At 46.7% G+C, this 15,503-nt stretch overlaps 1 protein-coding gene across 1 annotated transcript in view; it reads left to right on the top strand.

Annotated features, from left to right (window-relative positions):
* The first annotated feature begins 8,319 nt into the window (after positions 1–8,319).
* ELFN1 (extracellular leucine rich repeat and fibronectin type III domain containing 1) overlaps positions 8,320–15,503 on the top strand; it is a 133,442-nt gene continuing 126,258 nt past the window's right edge. The window contains exon 1 of the mRNA XM_019542040.1: positions 8,320–8,432. The gene's annotated coding sequence lies outside the window, so the exon portion shown is untranslated. The remainder of the gene's footprint in view (positions 8,433–15,503) is intronic.

Genomic DNA, 15,503 nt, shown 5'->3' with positions numbered 1-15,503 from the left:
AGACTCCTAGCTACTACCACACAATGAATAATAAATAAGCACTATACTGGAAAATAATTCCATTGGGGCTCCGCCGTAAAGAACATAGCTCCTGACAGCCTTCTGAGAGGCTGTTGGTGTTTATATATCATTGTGCTCCGCAGCATGTTACCAGGAAAAATATACAGTAGGCAGCACAAGCAGAGATATGCGTAAATCAAAAGGGGGAAGAAATGGCCTTTCTTTTTTTTCCCAGAATCTTCTTAGCCTTTTCTTCTGCTGACGTAATGTGCTGCTCCAAGAGTTATGGAGCTGTCTGGGGTGATGAAATGCCAATACTTTCCCTATATGCCATAAAGCAATGAAGTTTCGATGGATAAGACAGCTTCTGCCTCTACGCACCTGAGAAGCCTATTTATTTTCACCTCCTGTTCATTTTTTTTTTTTTTTTTTTTTTTTGCCCTGTTGCACTAGGTACATTTTACAGTAGCTCCTGCTTCTACAAAGAGCTTCATAACTTGAGAATTTGGCACTTAAGATGAAAGGAAGAGGAGAACGCTTTCGTGTTTCACCATCATTTCTGCGCGTCTTCTAGCTTCCTCTGCAGAGCCAGCAGTGTCATTTCCCCAGCTTCCATTAGCTCCTCTTAGCACTGTGCAGAAGGATGTTTCTAAAAACCACAGTCCTTTAAAGGCTGAGGATTTCAAAGAAGCCTTGGAAAGTAAGGTGCCCCCAATCTGTGGGAGTCGGATGCCTCACCGACTACCTGTGGTGTTAAGGTGGTCCCCGTTACATTATACAATGCAGTTACCCTTGCAACAACTCTGAGAAGAGCTATTATCTCTATTTGTCTGGGGAAACTGAGGCACAGAGAGACAAGGCGATTTTTCCAATGCCCAGAGGATATCTAGGTCCAAGCAAGTAACTGAACTTGGGGTGCCTGAGTCTAGGCTAGTGTGTTCTTTGCTGAGCCATCATCCATCGTCACTCCCTTAGGTGCCAGTGACTTTCTAAACTTGCCAGCTTTCTTTTTGGTCCACGGTGCCCTGTTTTACTGGGGTTGAGTTTAGATGCTCTGCAGGAGTCCACTGCGGGGGGAGAGAAGGTGCATGTGACGTGGACTCCCATGGAGACAAAAGCCAGGCCATGTGTCAGTGGCCTCCTGGCTCTGTGGGCTCTGACTTAACTCGTCACATGGATGGCATCATCCGTTCAACGCTGTAAAAATACCTGTTCCTCAGACAGGTCCTTCTGGGAGCCACGCAGTGAATAGTCAGTGTCTAGCCTGGCGGAAGTTATCGGGAGCAGGCAAGTGGCATCGCCCAGCTTTATAGAGCTGGGCGCTGAGCCTCTGCTATCCTCTTTGCCACAAAAGCACCCACCCTGGCTTTCTGGTGGGCAAGCTGTCAAACCAATCTGTTCCAAGGGGCGGGCGAGCCGGTGGAACGTATGCGTCCCATAATCACGGAGGGGTGGAGAGGAGTTTCTGGAGGTGTCTGGCTGGGTTGATATAATTACTTTAAGGCTGCTGGGATTTTATAGGATCATTAACGATGTGTTTGGCTGCCTAGAGCTGTGGATAGACACCGTTTATTATTTTAAACCGAAATAAATAAGCAAAATAAATGCCCCCCCCCCACCCACCTTTTTTTTTCCTCCCCTCTTGTGACAGTCTTATCAGTGGAAGTGCTGCTCCTTGACTCTGGCAATAAACACTTGCTTATCGCTCCGTTTTATCTCTGCAAGCTCTGGCTGGGCCATCTTGCCCCCGGTCTCACTCCCTGTCTCTCTCCTCTCTCTGCCCCTTTTCATAAACATTCGGCAACTTCAGAAATGATTGACGGCGCTACAGCTATTGCTTGTTGCGAGGAGGAGGAGGACAAGCAAAGGGGTAGGTGGTTTTACTCTATAAACTCAACGGCCATTTCTTGAGTTTGTAAGGCGGGCCTAATTTGGCTGCTGGATTCATTACCTGAAGAGGAAGCATTAAAGGCCTCCAGTTTTCTAGGGGAGTTTTTTTTTGATGTGTCACGAGTTTAGGGGAATGGTTCGCAACCTGTGTAGACTCCACGTGCCCCTGTTGGACTCGAGGAAAAACCAGCTTCTAGTTATTTCTTGACTATAGAAAAGTAACGGAGCAGTTCTTCTGTTGCAAAGAACTCGGATCACAACAGGTCAGATTGTTTTTGATGCTAAGGAGTCGTATTTGAAGACCCTTGGTTTATCTTGTGAATTGTGCGTAGATGATTGCACCCCCAGCTGTGCTAGTATTTTGTTGCACTTCGCCACACCCTCAAAAGGATCTCATAGCACCCCAAATGTGCCACAACACCCTGGTTGAGAATCACTGGTTTAGAGGAATATTATGCCAGGAATGGTGCAGAGGTTAAAGCTAATCACAGCCAGAAGAGGAAGGGGGAAAGCAGGGTGATACAGAACTGGGAACCTCAAATCCATATCCCCAAACTGAAAGGGCTTCAAGGCCAGTTCCATTTTGCATTCACTTGGTGCCACAATACGTAGAGGTCAACATCAGCAGGGCAAAGTCAGAGCATGGAGGTGGATAAGACGCAGCCTTCTCCAAAGACAAAGACCGACTTCTTTGCGGAGACACGAATAGAGAGAACTATGCAGGGAAATTACCTGCTAGGCTTTCCTAGCAGTTATTTTAAATATGGCCTAACTGAATCTCCCCAACTAAAACTCTTCCCAGAAGCGAACTTTCACTTCTAAGCCCTTCTCTGATAGCAGGTACTTCGATGTCCAGACCTCAGTGACAGAGAGCTGCTGTCTGTCTCGGCCTTGTCACACCCTGTTGTTTCAGCCCAGAGGAGCAGAAACAAGCACTCTTAAACTGTCATCCCATTAACATTTTGTGGCACTGCCGTAGTGAGCATTTGTCAGTCTATATATGGATTTTCAGTAAGCTGTTTGATATTGCGGCTCATGACATCTTACATGAGAAATCAGTCCAAATTGGCTTGGATAGGTGTGCTGCCTTGTGGATTGGCAGCTGGCTAAATAACCCTAAATGAAGACTAATGACACATAGCAAGGGAGCGAGCTCTGAGTTAGACCAGGGCAAGAAGACCAGGGTGAGCTTGGTGTAAGTGGCTCTGAGGTAGTGTCCCAATTAGGGATGTGAAACACTAACTAGGGTATTGAAAGGAATTTGCAGATGATACAGCCCTGAAAGGAGCGGCAAATATGGCTTGGGTCAGCGAAGTAATGCCAAGGGACTCTGGCCTTTCTGAGGGCAGAAAGTAATGCAGTGGGTGTCCACTTAAAACCCCAGGTGCAGGGCACCTGGTCTACAATGATATAAAACACATTTGCTTAGTGAAAAGGAGGTGGTAACAAGGTGATGTGTGGGCAGCATCAGTTCTCCAAAGGAGGCAGCGTGCTGGACTGGAGCTTATAGGATGACTTGAAAGGAAAAAAGGCCAGTGTAATTTGCAGCCTCATTCCCTAAAGGTGGCATGTGATGGAGCAATAGCTTCTCTCTCTGAGCTCTAAGGAGCTGAGGTCAGTGGGAGTTTTGCCACCGATGCACATTTGATGCCCAGCTGCCTCTGTTGTAACTCTATTGAAATCAGTGGAGCTACACCAGGGATGAGCTTGGTTGTTGCATTTAGTTCTGGGAACCACACAAATGGAACAAGAGGTCATTGAGAGAGGAAAGGCTGCGATACTAGAGACCTTGATTACTGAAGGAAGACCGCAAGGGCTAAATGGCTGTTGTTTAACAAAGAGATGGTTACAAAGGAGCATAAGATAAAATCAGAGAAATATTTTGAAGGGTTTAGATGCCAGAACACAAGTTGTAGGGGAGCAGAACTGGGTGGAACGGCACAGAATTCATCAAGTCTCTGTAGATATTCCTGCCAGTGAGCTTTCTTGGCTGGCAGGTGTCCCAGAGGAAATGGAGGAAGTCCCAGGGCTTGGGACTTTTACATTGAGGTTGGACCTCATACTAGAAGACATACACGTCCTTGTAGTCCTGTGGTAGTAAGAGGACAGCATGGCAGAGTGGGTATTTTCCATCTCACTTCTCCGATTTCCATTCAAACTTTGAGTTCTCAGGGTTGATTGTAAACTGCCTGGATGGGAATGAGCCAGCCCTGAACACTAAACACACACGAAAGTTTTTTAGGATAACAGTCACCGTCGTGGTGTCGGTAGCCATAAGGTTTGACTCGAAGGTTGGCACTGCAGTTATTTATATGGGTTCGAGGTGGGTTGGATCTCTGCTTGAGAGACTGTGCGTGTCTGTGTATGTGCACGTGTGTTAATGTTGACTTCCAGTAGGAATTTTCTCTGTTTGAATGAAAACCCAAATGCTGCAAGAATGAAGTGGTATTGACATTCGAAAAGCAGCTGCCAGTGGGCACTGGTCCTGGTTTTTAATTATTCTTTTTGTTACTCTGCCATTTGACTGCGTGTGTTTTTTACGGCGCGTTCTTATCACTTAACTTTCAGGCTTAAGGGTTTTTAACCATTTCAAAGCACATCCAGCTGAACCGTAGCACATCATTCCTTTGGCTCACATTGTTCCAATCTCTTGAACGTGCTCCAGGTGTGCGGAAAGCAGCTCATATGAAATACCAGTTCACTGTGGTTCCCTTTTCTCTTGCAGAGCACTGGGTCAAAAGAGGATGAGAACTAGTACTTACATGGAAGGTCAGATCTTTGGGTGTTTGGGGAAAAAATATGTGTGAACAAACACAATGCTGCTTGTCAGCCTCTTGCTTTGCTGCTTTGCTTTGACTTCCCAGTACTCAATTTTACCCTGTGTATATGAGTCTTTTGCATTATTAATAGAAGTGTTGTTATGAGAGAGGATGGATTGGCTTAAGGCTCTGGATGTGGACTCAGGAGGTCTTGATTTAATTCCTGGATCATGTTCTCTGTCTGAACTTGGGCAAGTAACTTAATCCCTTTATGCCTCACCTGAAAAATGGGGGTAACGCTTCCTTGTCTGTTTAGAGTGCTCAAAGCAGGGATGGTTTCTCACTGTGAGCATGACGGCTGTGGGCCTATGGTTGCCACTGGTGTTACTGGAGTACTGCTCCTAATTAGCGTTGTTTTTACCTTGACAGCAACCACTGAAGTGAATATATGCTCCCTTTTCTAATTTAAATGGGCTTCTGCAAACATGGACTCTCATTCATTCATTGATGCCATATATTTTAATATTCTTCATTTTAAAGAATGGCTGGTGGTTTGGGATGCTTCAGTGTTTGGGGTCCCTGATCAGGGGCACCCCAAACCACTGGGCATTTTTGGGCTGTTGCTTCTAGCTGCTGGTGCAATGGCAGACTGACCCCTACAAGGCATTAAAAAGGGCCATTGCATCGCATGTAAGGATGTGCAGAGTAAAGGACAGAGCTGCCCCCTCGCTCCAAGAAGACTCGAGACAGAGGGTCATTTTTATTCTGTCCCTTCCTTGTCTATCTTCTGCCATATGCATAAGAGGAAGGTAGAACAGGGGGTCTTCTCTGATAAAGGATATGCCTCTGGACATGAACTGCAGTGGTAGGTTCTGAATCCCACCAGACCCAAAGATTTTAGGTCGTCTGATCCAGGCGCTGTTTCCAGGCTGCCACACCCCAGCTCAGTGGAAGGAGTTAGTGCTTGATTTATTAGCAGCTAGAGAAAACGCATTAGTAATTAACCATCTTGACTGTGGTTGTGCTTAGCAGTCAACTAGTACTGGGGCCTCATCATGCCAGTCACTGTATAAACAGGGCCGCTGGCAGTCACCACCCCTAAAAGTCTCCTGTGCTGAGACTCCTTTCACGTCAAAGGGCTCCTGCGCACAGGTGGAGGCAAAAGATTTTGTGATCCCGGCGGTTCCGCAGGCCCTGCCAAACCCCATTTACCAAAGCCACGACTCTTGCCTTTGCTAATCCTGGAGCAGCAGACTCTCCGTGTCCTTGGGAGCATAGTCTTTAGCTTTCTGTAAGTCTCCTTGATGTCAGTGCCTATTAAAAGGAGCGGGCCAGATTCTGTTCCTAGCTATGATGCTGTTTGCTTGAGGCAGCTCCTCAGACTTCAGTGCAGTTGGTCAGAATATACAGTCGCATCGGGGAGAACAGGATGGGGCCCAGCAATTTATTTATGAAATTCCTAGACGGGGAGCGTAAGGCGGGCGCAGAGCTCTGAGCTGCAGAGTGAGGTAAGTAGCACGTCAGGATATGTTAAACAAATGATGCTAATGCAAGCCACGGAAACCGAGAGCAGAGGAAGGGGAAATGTATTCCTTTGCTTGGGAAATGGTTATATATTGAGAGCCAGGGAAAAGAGAGTGTAGAGGGGAAGGGATTTCCTCACAATTAAGGCCCTGCTGTTCAGCATGCATCCCTAATGTTTCACCTGGTGATGGAGTGGCTGGTGTGTAGCGGAGCAAATCCCCTGCTCACAGGCCAGAAACTGGGTGTTAACATGGAAAGGACTTTTCCATTAAAGAGGAAGGAGTTTTACCCCATGGTCAGACTGGTATGGACTGGGGGGTTTTGCCTTCCTCTGTAGCAGGGGGCATGGCCCTCTCTACCTGGCAGCTCTTGAGCATATATCAATAACTTTTTATAGAAGTAGGACTTTGGCTGCCATGGTCCCTCTGCTCTGCCACTGCCAGGCTAGAGTGTTGTATCTTGTGTTGTGTCAAGGTTGACAGTAGTTTTCTGAAGAGTTTAGATTATGGACTTGTACAGGATGGTTTGGACGCAGGCAGGGGTTGGACTAGATGATCTCTGGAGGCCCCTTCCCTAGGTCATAGACTCTGAGTCTATGAAATTGTGGGAGTTAGAGGTGGCAAATGCCTTGCTATGACCTTAGCAGAATGGGTCGGTGCATTTCCTGTTGCATTTCCTTGTTTTGGGAGGCGCCGTGTATTTGCTTGTCTTTGCGAGAAGCAGTTAAATTAATAATCGCGATGGATGGGGGAATCCACGCCTGATTTGTTAGGGGGACCCTGATACAGAATCACTTAAAGTCCCGTTTCTGGAGAGCGACCGACTCCATTCCTCCTGTTTATTCGCTAGTTGGGTAATAACTTAAGACAATGAGGGAGCCTGCTGAGCTATTTGGCAGTGAAATGAATCCCGAGGGAGATCAGTACAATATTGTTTACTGGCGGGGAGCCTTACGCGCCTGAAGGGTCAGAGTTGTGCAATTATGTGGAGAGTCAGGTAAACAAAAGGTCCCTGTTTTAACACTGGATTCATTAGAAGAAGGTATGATGAGAACCATTAGTGCATGAGCCATCATTATCTTTCAGTCCAATGAGTCTCCTCCTTCCCCCTCCCCTCCCTTTTTATTTATTTATTTATTTTTTTAAAGGAAAAAATAATGCCTGGTTCCTGTTAAATCAGATATGTATGGCCAAAAATAATAGTAATACCAGGTCTGCAAGATTAAGTTCGCAAGGGAAGAGAAATTGTAGTTCTGGCCTGACTTGCTGCTATACCAGGCATACAGAGAGACGGCTCGGTATGCAGATAAACAGAGCAAAATAAAAGGGCTACACAGGAAGAGATGGCAAGAAAAATAGGAACTAATCAGCGGAGGCAGCCACTGTAATAATGCACTAAACATGGACAATTGCATTATACTTGCTCCTCTGTTTCTCGTATACATTAGCCACAAAATCATCAATAGGCAATTCACTGCAAAGATGCAGCGCTGCAGACTTTCACCTTCCTCTTTATTGGCAAAGGAGTTCATGCTGCTCCAGGAGGAAAAGGCATCGTTTTGCCCTTCTAGCAATGAGATGGCAAAAGTGCGGCCAGAGGTGCATACACAAAGCGATTGCGTTCCAAAATGGGGTTCAAAGAATAGGGGGTCTGGGCATCCCGGATGCTTCCATGGCAGCGTCCCAGTACACATCCTGTGATCTTGCTTCATGGAGGAGGAGAAAAACTCCTGTGAGAGGAGAAGTCTGATCTACCTCAGATACATATTTTTAACAGCAAACTTTATTTCTATTCCTTAGTTGGGAAAGCATGAGCAGCAGTTGCAGTTGAGTCTATTTATTTTTAGATAAAAATAGTGAGGACATTTATTCGGAAATTTACTTAGGTGTAGTCTGCTGACACACAGCAAACTGGGCTTTGCAGAATTCAGGAACCCCGATGACACCTATTGGAGACAGATGACTTTGCTTTTATTCAATACGGCATCTCCAGAGGGAAAGAGCCAAACTTTCCAGATCTGACCCAAATCTTATGCAGGCATGGAAGCAGAATTAAAAAGGGAAAATGAAAAAAATCCAAACAAGAATAAAACCAGTCCCAAAGCTGACACTGAAACCCAGCTTTTCTCTTCTCTTTTGGTCAGCAGCTCCAAACATGATCAGTGCATAAATCTGTCTGCAGCCCAGGATGTCGGAAGCTTACCAAGAGACAGCAATCTACTCCCGAGTGCTTGGTGCAAAAGGAAGGCTGCGGCTTCAGGTACGAAGCATTGCATATTGGACTACCCTGTTTTTTCCCCCCATATCCATTGAACTGAGTCTGTTTGTTGTAGTGGTGGGGGAGGGGAGCAGGCATGCATAGCAGGAGGAGCTTCTGAGGAGGACTTCTAAAACCAGCTCCGACCACACATAAGCAAATGCGGTTACTCTGTGGGGAATACAGTGGGTCCTTGCAAAATGTCTTGGCATGTTTCCAAACAGAACAAGAACTGCTCTGATGATTGCAGAGGTGCTCTTCCTATCCTGCTTGCCCCTTCTGAACAGACAATGGCAATTAATGGGGGAGCTTTCAAAAGTGCTCTGCATGGGTATCATCTACCCAGACTGAAGTTTGTCATGAGACTCCCATTAGTAGGCCACTGCCAAGCACTTTGGAAAACTGTCTAAATCTACTCACGATGCTACTTTGATTTTTTCCCCCCTCCCTACAATCTTCTTATAAAACTAAGCCTATGCTGAGGTCAGGTTGGGCCACTCCATATGGAGACGCTTCCATAGGAGACACTTCCAGCTTCCAGTAAGTGGCCCTCCACCCAAAATAATTGCCCACCCCTGATTTAGATACTAAACTGCAAGTGTTTCCTTCTGGGTTTCTTGGGCCACTAACTCCTACAACACCCTTCCCCTGGCATTTGGAGGACACTTCTAACCCCTGTTATCAGCCAGAGGCAGGATATTGTGAAACCAGTGGGCAGCTCAGCAAGCATCCTAAGCAGAGATTGTTTTTTCTCAAGCCCCATCCTAGTGTCGCATGGGCCTGCTGAAAACCACAAAGTATTTTGTTTTTTAACATGCCTTTGGCCTCTTGACATTTCCCATCTCTTTCCTAGCCTAGTCTGGGGGCTTCCCCAAACACACTGAAGTGTTCCCAGAAAGTGGTCAGGCCAGCCAACGGGGATGTCAAGAGCGTGGGGCTTCTCTTGGACAGACTAGGAGCCGCTTGTGTGTTTGGTTGTTTTATTTCCTGAATGAGTGGTTTATAGGTAATAAGAAATACTTTCGTCTTTCTTTTCTTTTGTTCTCTGTTTCCACATCTGAATGCATTTGCAGTGGGCTTCTCACAGATTGTAGGGAAGTCCTGTATTATCACAAAATGTTATCACTTTCAGCTATGGCTCGTTCTCCCAGCCATTGTGACCTGCTCAATGCACAGGCAGGCTCTTGGCCTTTCTCTAAAGCAGTTCACTTTGGCCTAGTCTACGCTGAGAAGTCTGCTCCAAGTGGATCCCATCCCTGGGTCCAGTTTTCAGCTACAGGCACCTTTGTAAGACATCCAAATCCCACATATGGATGCTCAAGACTTGGCCAGATATGCAACATATGCTTCCTGGAGCACTGTGCTGAGCATCCAAACATGGGGTTTTAGCTGCTGATGAGGATGTCTGTTTTTAAGCATGGGTGAACACGGCTGGGGGCATGCACAGTGTTCCCTCTAAGTTATGTGGCATGTGTGGCCGCACAGGCGCGCTTGGCAGCATGGCATGAAGTGCGCCTGAGCAGCTGTACCCACCACACAGCTTAGCGGGATCGCTGGACATGCAAGGGGCCGCAGAAGGTTCTGACCCAAATCACTAAATTAGTTTGGGAAAACTCTGGGGGGTTTGACATCCAGTCATCCAGCTGTGGATGCTGAATGCACCTTGGCAAGGAGCGGGACACATTCCTGGGTGTGTAATGATTTGGGCTCTTGAGGAGATGGGCAAAACTGGCAGGTGAGGGTTGGTCATGGCACTCCCTACCCCTGAGCGAGATCTTCTGATGCCAGCAAACAGGGGACACAAGTAGGGGAGTTTGCAAGGGACCTCACAGGTTGAGGGGGAAGAGGAATGCAAGAGGAAAGGAGCAGGACCTGGTTCCTGGCTCTGATTCCTGGCTCTTGGTAGGTGAGTGAGCTTGGTGGGTTTGGTCTGCATGCTTGCATGGTGGTGGTGACTGTGTGCGCAGAGAGAGTGCTTGCCTGGTTGTTTGGACCGTGTTCTTGGACTGTGCGTTTGGTGAGTGCTGTTTGCTGAGTGTTTGCAGGAGGAGACACTGGCTGTGACCTCACCCCCATCTGTGTCCCAGTGAAGGGGCTGAGCTAGCCCAGGTCAAGAAGAGCAGAAAAGGGAGCACATGCGGGAACAGGGCAGTTTGCAGAGGGGAGGTGGCAGCAGCAGTCAGAGGTGCAGTGCACAAAGCGCTCTCTCTGAGGGACGCACGGCATTTAGGGGAGTCCTCAAAGGAAGCTGTCCTTGTGTTTCAGACTAACCAATGTATGTTTGACTGAAGCCGCATAGGTCTGAAACTTTGAGTTTGGACCTTGGCTTTGAAATCCAGTCCTTAAACCCACAGTTCATATGAAGTTGGTGTTGAGCGTAAAGTGAGCAGGAGGCGATCAAAAGGGAAACCAAGATAAAACTTGTCTAAAAGAGCCAATGGAAGTTCAAGGATTAAGGATATACCCCAGGTAGAAGTCTGCTGTATGCTTTTTGCTTGTTCTACAAGATTAGGTTTAAAATAAGGGTTTTTTTCATGTGGTGTTGGGCCCCTGGCTCTGTAGAAGTTACTTCTTGTGTGTGACTGCGAGTGCTTTGTGAATGATGGAGATGGCAGAATCGCAGCAGAGAGAGAGAGGAATAATTGCATTGCTCCCTCCTAACAGATAGCTGTGTCCATGGCTTGGGGCTTATATCTACTCCTTGTCCTTTGCTCTCCATAGGGAGCCACGTAGGGAGGCTGTGGGTCTGTGTCATCAGCACAGTGCTGTTCCATGGACAGATGTTTTATCCATGATGTGTGCTCCTGACAGCACTGCTTCCCTGCATAATCTTAAACACCCAGAGAGCTGGTTTTAAATATCTCTAAGCCACCCACAAAACCACTCTCAAATAAATGTACACGATGAACTGTCAGTGACAACAGGTAGCATGATGCCCTTCATGCAGTGAAATGTCCCCATGTCAGGTTTCACTTCCCCAGCGACAGTTCTCGCTTCCCATTTGTTACATTTATGAGACAGAACGTGAAAGATCACTTTTGCTAGCTATCTCCCTTCAAACAGGACAGATCAGCCTGTCGGGAGTGAGTGTGTTTGCACACTTGTTATTGTATGTGATTCTTCCCGTCTGCAAACATTACGTGCACATCTGTCTTGCCCTTGTAAACCCTGTGCTTATATATGCAAATCGGGCACAATCCAGAAGTGGGTTCATTAAGATGAAAACCAGAACTGAGCATTCGAATGCCTTTTAATGTTCCAGTTTATAATGGTCCTCTTAATTACCCAATGAAATGCCCAATAAAACAAATTGCTTTCATTTTGACTTTATTCCCTGACTTTTGCAGCTTACTTAAGATTGTAGGATCCATTAAAGAGCTACTTTCTCTTTGGGGAACACTTTGAAAGAGTTCACACTTATAAAAGGGGATTTATGTTCCTATCTTGTGTTTTACCATAATTTTCCTTGCCGGTTTTGCTAATTACTAGAGATATTTGTGTTCAAACAAGTGCCGTCTTCTGTACACTCCATCCTCTCCTAGATAATCCAGCAGTGAAGTCATAATTCTGGGTCTGTGACATTCCCATGGCAACTGACTGTGATGTCACAGACGGGGGATTACAACTTTGCCGGAGGATCAGGCAAGGGGTGGTGAGGCTGAAACTCATTCTCACATGGATGTCTTTTAAATACAGAGTGAGAGAGAGAGAGAGAGAGAGATGGAAACTGGAAGTTCCCAGGAAAAGAAAGTGCTTTTTTAACGTACCCTTTTCCTCCGTTCAGCTCATAAAAGTGTTTGTTAGAGGAGCCACTAACGTCCCCTGCTGTAGGAATCCATCTCTTGTCACTCAAGGGCTAGACATAGCTGCCTGAGTGTTGACTGACAAAGTCTTCTGGGCTCTAGGGCCCCGTCTGTACCCATTTCTGCTGAACACTTTTTAAAACATCTGTAAATCCTGTCTCAGCAGGGTGGAAAGGCATTACCGTTTCTGCTTTGCGGGTGAAGTAAACTGGGGCATTGCCTGTTTCTGGCCTATTTGTCAACCTGTCTTTGGTGTTTCTAGGTATCCAATCACTATATTATCCAGGGATGGCATATTGATAGATTTAGGGTAGGTAGCAAAGAGTTAAACTTCCTACTGCTACTGTGCCAGTAGGAAGCCCCCCTTTGTGGGTCTTGCTGTCGTGAAGTCCCGTTGGGAGTCGGTGACAGAGCGTGGTGTAGAGGGGTAGCGTGTCCAGTGGGTAGGGTACAGGACTGGCATTTGGGAGACCATGTTTCTGCCCTGCTGCTGCCCTGCTGTTTGATGCTGGATAGACCACTTGCTGTCTTTGCACTTGGCGTCTGTCTTGCCTATTTGTACTGTTAGTTCACTGGGCAAGAGTTGTTTCTCACCCTGTGTCCAGCACCTTACACTACCAGGCCAAGATCTTGGCTGAGGCCTGTATGCATCCTAATATTGGTAATATCTGAGTAATTACTAAGTAATATATTGGTAATATCTTAGTAATTATTACCAAATAATAACAAATATTACCAAATATTATTGGTAATATATTGGTAATATCTTAGCAATTACTAGTTAATATTAATAACTAGTAATAGTAAATAATACTAATAACAAGCATAAAAACTGAGGAGGCCCAGACTTTCCCCAATCCAACTACACTTTGTCCCCGCTGCCAGCATGAATGGATGGATATATTCATAGTTTTGTTTGTATGTGTTGTCTTTTGTGGTTATAGCATTAAAAATCACAAGAAGCTATACCCACATTCCCAGATGACATGACAAAAAACTTCAGGACACAACTTCATTTTCACACTTCAGGACAAATCAGGAGAAAAAAACAAGATCTAGCAACAGTGTAACACAAATTAAGCGACACATCTAAAATGACAAACTCCAAACTTATACCAGGAAGCCAACTAACTGATATTTATGTGAAGTCCTTAGCAGGCAAGGGAAAATCAAGCAGACAGCAGAATCAATCTTTTTCTTATTTTTCTAAGGGAGGAATAAAAGCAACGTTTCAAAACCAGCCACGTCTCATCCGAGCGGTAGCGAGGAAAAACCCGCTCCGCAGAACATACTGTCCTGTCTCCTGACTTCTCAGATCATAACTTCTAAGCTGGATTCAATAGAAATAAATGTTCAATAGTTCCAGTGGTGGCCTTTGGAAACGGAGCTAATGAAACGAGACAAAAAAATCGTTACAACATTTTGACAAGCACTTAAATATTTAATGTTATGCACAGTAAAGCCCAATGGTTGGGAGATCACACCTGCAGGAAGCAGCGCCCTTTGTTAACGAGAAATGAGTCCTCGTGTGTATGCAGGGCAAAAATTAAGCAAATGATATCGGAGCTTTGCGTTGGTAAACAAGCCCCCGGGGCGTCGTGTGTGACACTGCCAGCGTGTTCCTGCAGCCCGTTGCTCCTGTTTCACCGGGGGGCTTTGCTCTCTCTCTGCACTCATGCTGCTCTCATGCTTGCTCTGCAACAGGGTGCTGCGGTGGGAACCAGAGGGAAAAAACAAGTGTGTTTAAGTGCTTACTGAGGACTATGGAAGAACAGGGCTCTGGGCATGTCCCATTCTTAGAGAAAGCCTGGAGGCCCCACACCAACTGGTGGGAGAGCAGAGGAAAACTATTAACATTACATGCAGCAGAGGCCGAGGAGAGGAAGGGACTTCAGTGCTTAAACAGGATCGGGTGAAATCCTTCCAAAGCAGGCTTAAGAATTAAGAGCCAACAATGTCACACTGAGGGTCATGCTTCGCCATTTCGGGCCCTCCATCCAGAGCTTCCCTCTCCTCGGCTCTACCCCATGCTGCATAGTCATCCTGATTCTTGCCCATAGTCACATGGGCAAGAAGAACCATACCCTTTATCCCAGCCAGTGCCAATCCGTCTGGGAGCAATGGTCTTTTCACTCCGCCACTGAGAAGTCAAATCTCAGCCCTTGGATAGAAAAGCCCTCAAAAGGTTATCTGACAGGGGATGCCAGGGTGGGGGAGGGATGGGGAGGGGAAAACAGGCTGAATGGTGTGGGCATATTTCAGACATGCTCTGGATTCAGGCCTCATTAGCCACTTAATGACAGGGAGAAGGTGGGGAATAAGGAAGTCAGTGAATGGAGCTGTTGCAGTTCAAGTCTCATTCATACCAGAAGGCTAACACGAGGTGGGTGTTGCTGTAGCCTTGCCAGTAAGAACAGACTATCAGCCAAAGTGATGGAAACAAATGTAAAGAAGTGTGTATCAATAACAGCATGTGACTTGGAGGGTGTACAAAGCCTATTCTGGGGGAGAGGAGGAAGCCAGATCTCGTTGTCTGTCTGCATTGCAGTTGCATTTAAACACCTGGGCCTCACTGCCTTAGGCTTAGAAAGCGGTCCCTGCCCCCAGGAGCCTGCAGGGTGAGACTGGGAAGAGCAGACGGTTACAACAAAGCAGTAGAGTATATGGCCACAATGAAGTACTTGGGAGGGGTGTGATTAACAGGGCCCACAGTGCATCAGCTGCCCAGCTGTCACCCGCCTGCTTGTGAGGACCACAGCCGAGGTGCATTTAAGGAAGGGATCTGAAGGAGAGTGTGGTGGCTCTGCGGATGTTTTATGGGAAATAGCTTGGGGGCAGCATTGGGTCCATGTGGCTGGGTGGTTCGGATTGATAGTTTCAACATGCGTCTCGCTGTTTCTCTATCCGTGCGAGTGAATGAATGGGCTCCAAACCAGCCCTCCGAGCCCAGTTGGTTTTCCTAAGTGCTCAGTGCTGAACTCGCCCTGCTCGTGCTGAGCTCAGCGGTAGACTGACGTTTCCACCTCCGCTCCGACAGCAAGCTCCCCAGGGCAGGGCCTGTGTCTTCCTAGATGTTTACTCGGTGCCTCATTCAGTGAAGTCACAAGTATGATTGAAGCTTCTGGGAGCTGCCGTAATGTATGTACTATTTGTGTTGTCAAGTGCCAAGACACATCTGTGGCACTGCAGGGATGAATCATGCAAGCAAGCCCTGTGCTTGAGAAGGGTGGGCTAGCAGGGGACATGCCAGGACCCTCAAGCAGGACATGTC

The sequence above is a fragment of the Crocodylus porosus genome, unplaced genomic scaffold (assembly GCF_001723895.1).
Source record: "Crocodylus porosus isolate Cpor-Errol unplaced genomic scaffold, CroPor_comp1, whole genome shotgun sequence".
In the NCBI taxonomy this organism is placed as follows: Eukaryota; Metazoa; Chordata; order Crocodylia; family Crocodylidae; genus Crocodylus; species Crocodylus porosus.
This window is presented reverse-complemented; position numbering and strand designations above follow the sequence as displayed.